The sequence below is a fragment of the Oryx dammah genome, unplaced genomic scaffold (assembly GCF_014754425.2).
Source record: "Oryx dammah isolate SB20612 unplaced genomic scaffold, SCBI_Odam_1.1 HiC_scaffold_19, whole genome shotgun sequence".
Taxonomy (NCBI): Eukaryota; Metazoa; Chordata; class Mammalia; order Artiodactyla; family Bovidae; genus Oryx; species Oryx dammah.
In genome coordinates, this window is record NW_024070203.1 from 31,694,464 (window position 1) to 31,699,977 (window position 5,514).

Sequence of the window (5,514 nt, forward strand, 5' to 3'; positions counted from 1 at the left end):
TTCCACATCAAAACACTGCCAAATATGAATTTTTGCTCAGAATGAATTTGTAAGTGAGAAGAAAAGATGCCAGATTGGAAAATTTTCAAGAAACACTCTGCTCACTTGTTCTCAACGTCAGATTTCCAGGCTGTGGATGATCCTATATAAACTCAACTTCTTATGGATAAAGGACAGACAGTTCCATGAGACAGGCTTTGACTGTGGGGTCCAGGTGCTTTCTAAACTATTAACTTTACACCTTAATTATTCTTTTAGAACAAGGTTAGAAAGAAAGTGAAAGTCCGACTCTTTGCGACCCCATGGACTATACAGTCTATGGAATTCTCCAGGCCAGAATACTGGAGTGGGTGGCCTTTTCCTTCTATCTTGCCAACCCAGGGATCAAACCCAGGTCTCCCGCGTTGCAGGCAAATTCTTTACCAGCTGAGCCAGAAGGGAAGCCCAAGAATACTGGAGTGGGTAGCCTATCCTTTCTCCAGCGGATCTGCCCAACCCCGGAATCAAATTGGGATCTGCATTGCAGATGGATTCTTTACCAACTGAGCAATGAGGGAAGACCAGAACAAAGTTAATGTCACATCAAACTATTGGGTTGCTTAATTAGTAGCTGTTATTAAAGAAATTAGATATTTATCCACCAAGGAAAGATTAATTCATGCTGTTGATAAGCCCATTTAAACAGTAATAATATTTTATTTTTACATCTTGTGCCATCTGCATATTAATAACTAGATATGAAGGTGCTGTAGGTATATCAACTTTTTGGGAAGGCACAGTTGATTTACCATATTATATCAGTTTCAGGCGTATAGCATAGTGATTCACAATTGTTAAGAGGTTACACTCTATTCATAGTTACTATAAAGTACTGGCTATATTCCTGGGTCAGGGAACTTGTAGCTGGTTTATTGTATACCTAGCGGTTCACGCCTCTTACTCCTCCATGCTCCCTACGTGCCCCTCCATCACTCTGGTTCCCACTGGTAACCACAGTTTTGTTCTCTACATCTGTGAGTCTTTCTTGTTATATTCACTGGTTTTATTTTTTAGAGTCATTTAAATGATATCATACAGTATTTGTCTTTCTCTGACTTATTTCACTTAGCATAATACCCTCCAAGTCCATCTATGTTATTGCAAATGGCAAGATTCTTTTTTGATGGCTGAGTAATATCAACTGTATATACGCACCACATCGTCCTTATCCATTCATTTGCTGATGGACACTTAGATTGCTTCCATTTCTGAGCTATTATAAGCGGTGCTGCAATGAATACTGGGGTGCATGTTTTTTTCCCAATTAGTGTTTTGGTTCCTTTTGGGATACATGCCCAGGAGTGGAACTGCTAGATCAAACAGTAGCTCTGTTTAGGTTTTTGAGGATGCTCCATATTGTTTTCCACAGTGGCTGCATGGGTTTACATTCCTACCACTGGTGCACAAGTGTTCTCTTTTCTCCACATCCTCACCAACACTTGGCATTCGTTATTATTCTTTTTTTAATGACAACCATTCTGAGAGGTGTGAGGTGGTATCTCATTGTGGTTTTGATTTGCATTTCCCTCATTAGAAATACTGGGCCTCTTTTCATGTGCCTGTTGGCCATCTGTGTGTCTTCTTTGGAAAAATGTCCCAGATAAACTGAAGATGATGCATCAAGAGGCAAATGAGAATTTTTTTCCATTTTGTCCAGCTCCACTGGCCCTGAGGGGCCGAGCCCTTTGTCCCTGGATTCTGGGTAACACAGTGTACACAGAGGCAGCAGCTGAGCCATGTGGGCAGTGAGGCACTCTCCTGCTGCTGCTGCTGCTGCTGCTGCTGCTAAGTCGCTTCAGTCGTGTCCAACTCTGTGCGACCCCAGAGACGGCAGCCCACTAGGTTCTCCTGTCCCTGGGATTCTCCAGGCAAGAACTTTGGAGTGGGTTGTCATTTCCTTCTCTAATGCACGAAAGTGAAAAGTGAAAGTGAAGTCACTCAGTTATGTCTGACTCTCCATGACCCCATGGACTGCAGTCTACCAGGCACCTCCACTCATGGGATTTTCCAGGCAAGAGTACTGGAGTGGGGTGCCATTGCCTTCTCCAGAGGCACTCTCCTACCCCACCCCTAAAGACAGGGCCACATCTTCCCAAAGAAAAACAGACTTCTGTTGGCAGGACCTGCCATGTGCAGTCCTTCAAAGAGGACTTCATTCAGGCTGGTGGGGGCCTATCCAGGTCTCCAACTGTTATGGGCTGAATGTCCAGTTCCCCTAAAATTCCTATGTTGAAACCTGATACCCGAGGTGATGGTATTAGTGGGTAGCATTTGGCAGGGGGGTGACTGCAGAGCCTTGCGATAGAAGCAGCACTCTTGTAACAGAGGCCCCAGAGACCATGCCATGAGCATACAATAGGCCTTCTGCAACCTGGGAAAGGGCCCTCACCAGATCCTGAATCTGCTGGTGCCATGACCCTGGACTTCCCAAGCCTCAGAAATGTGAGAAATACATTTCTATTGCCACCTAGTCTCTCATATTTCATTTTTTTACAGCAGCCCATTGGAGAAGACACCAACCTTCCTTCCACTGCCCCCCAACTCACCCCTGGAGTTATGCTCCCCAACTTGGTGCTTCTACACAAATGCTTTATCTGACCAAGTCCCACCTGTTCTCCAAGATCAGGGATGTCCCCAGGTCCGCTGCCCTGCACCCACCTCTCTGGGACCTTCTGTACCTACTGTTGTGGGTCTCCTCTCTCCTCCTCAGGGCCCAGCACAGGGCTTGAGTGCTCTATGGGACTGAAAGAAATACATAAATACAACTGGAGTGCACTTGTAGTCCCATGAGCTCTTGCTAAAATTCACCATATGGAATATAAGCAAAGCTTCTTAACACACTTAGGCATGATGTGCTGAAGTTGACCAGATGTTGGACATGGGCTTTGCTGATCAAGTGGAAGAGATTTTATATGTAGCATACAAGAAAGATTCAGAAGACGATCCCCAAACACTGGTCTTTTCTGCAACTTGCCCTCATTGGGTGTATAATGTTGCTAAAAAATACATGAAATCTACATATGAACAGGCAGTCCTGATTGGTAAAATGACACAGAAAACAGCAATAACTGTAGAGCCTCTGGCTATCGAGTGCCACTGTACTGAGAGGGCAGCAGTTATTGGGGACGTGAGCTGAGTGTACAGTGGTTATCCAGGGCGCACCATCATATTTTGTGAAACGAAGGAAGCCCAGGAGTTGTCACAGAATGTGACCATAAAGCAGGATTCCCAGCCTTTACATGGAGACATTCCATAGAAGGAAGGGGAAATCACCCTGAAAGGGTTTAGAAATGATGATGTTGCAGTTCTGTTTGCAACCAATGTTGCTGCACATAGGTTAGCCATCCCTGAGGTTGATCTGGTTGTTACAAGTTCCCCACCAAAGGATGTGGAGTCCTACATTCACCATTCTGGGTGTCCAGAGCTGGAAAGACCAGGGTTTGCACCTGCTTTTATCAGCACAAGGAAGAATACCAGTTAGCTAAAGTGGAGCAAAAAGTGGGAATTAAATTTAAGTGAACAGGTATTCCTTCTGCAGCAGAGATAATAAAAAAGCTTCTAGCAAAGGTGCCATCAGGCTCTTGGACTCTGTCCCTCCCACTGCGATTGGTCACTTCAAGCAGTCAGCTGAGAAGCTGATTGAGAAGGGAGCTGTGGAAGCCTTGGCAGCAGCCCTGGCCCAGTTTTCCAGTGCCACATCAATAGATCAGCACTCCTTGATCAACTCAAATGCGGGCTTTGTGACCATGATCTGCGATGCTCAACTGAGACGCCAAACATTAGTTATGCTTGGAAAGAACTTAAAGATCAGCTGGGTGAGGATAGTGATTCCAAAGTGAAGAGAATGGTCTTTCTCGAAGGAAAGCAGGGTGTTTGCTTTGATATCCCTACTGCATCAGTAACAGAAGAACAGGAAAAGTGGAATGATTCACGGTGATTGGAACCTTTCTGCGGCCACAGAGCAACCAGAGCTAGACGGACCACGGGAGCGATATGGCAACAGGGGGAAGGCAGTTGAGGCTTCAGGGGACAGTGCAAGAACAACTGAGGTGTCAGGGGATAGTGGGAAAGAAGTAAAAGCTTCAGAGGACAGCAATTAGGAGATGGCAACAAAAGTAACAGATTCCAAAACAAAGGCCAGAAGTGGAGTTTTAATAAAACATTCGGACAGAAATTTGAAGTAAAGGATTTATTTGGCAAAAACAACTATGTTCAGCAACATGGGACTGAACATTGTTTTTCATACAAAGTTAAAAGCACACTGTATTTCCTTCCGAACCACTTGCCCAGAGTCCATCTCTTTGAGAGAGTCCATCTCTTTAAGCTTCATCTAAATTATTTAATCTGTGGTGACTGTCAGTTATAACTTTATTGCTACTTCTATCTTGGGTATTCCTTTGGAAAAGGTATATGGATTCATTACATATTCTAATATATTGTCTATAGATTATAAGATAAAGTCAAGCATGTATCTGCTGATACTTTTTAAGTTGATCTGTCTTTTATACTTAGAAATGTCTCTTAGTAGGCTTCCTGGTGGCTCAGATGGTAAAGAATCTGCCTGCAATGCAGACCTGTGTGTCAGTCCCTGGGTTGGGAAGATCCCCCGGAGAAAGAAATGGCAACCCAATTCAGTATTCTTGCCTGCAGAATTCCATGGACATCGGAGCCTGGCGACCTACAGTCCATGGGGTCACAAAGAGTTGGACGTGACTGAGTGACTATCACTCACTCTTTGTTGTTGTTCAGTTTGCCCAGTCATGTCCAACAATTTGCAGCTTCATGGACTGCAGCAGGCCAGGTCTCCTTGTACCTCACCGTCTACTGGAGTTTGCCCAAGTTCATGTTCATTGAATCAGTGATGCCATCCAGCCATCTCTTCCTCTGACACCCTCTTCTCCTTCTGCCCTTGATCTTTCCCAGCATCAGGGACTTTTCCAATGAGTCATCTGTGCACATCAGATGACCAAAATACTGGAGCTTCAGCTTCAGCATCAGTCCTTCCAGTGAATATTCAGGGTTGATCTCCCTTAAGATTGACTGGTTTGATCTTGCTGTCCAAGGGACTTTCAGGAGTTTTCTCCAGCACTACAGTTCAAAGGCATCAATTCTTTGGTGTTCTGCCTTCTTTACAGTCCAGCTCTCATAACCGTACATGACCACTGGGAAGACCACAGCCTTGACTATGTGGACCTTTGTCAGCAGAGTAATGTCTCCACTTTTCAACACACTGTCTACATTTGTCATCACTTTCCTGCCAAGAAGCTACCATCTGATTTCATGGCTGCAGTCACCGTCTGCAGTGATTTTGGAGACCAAGAAGAGAAAATCTGTCACTACTTCCACCTCTTCCCCTTCTATTTGCCATGAAGTATAGGGGCTGGATGCCATGATCTTAGTTTTTGTGATATTTAGTTCTTAAGTCGGCTCTTTCACTCTCCTCCTTCACCCTCATCAAGGCTCTTTAGTTCCTCT

General features: G+C 44.6%; 1 pseudogene; it reads left to right on the forward strand.

The window, feature by feature from the left end:
* Window positions 1–2,667: 2,667 nt before the first annotated feature.
* Window positions 2,668–4,348, forward strand: LOC120878795 (annotated as a pseudogene).
* The last annotated feature ends 1,166 nt before the right edge of the window (window positions 4,349–5,514 follow it).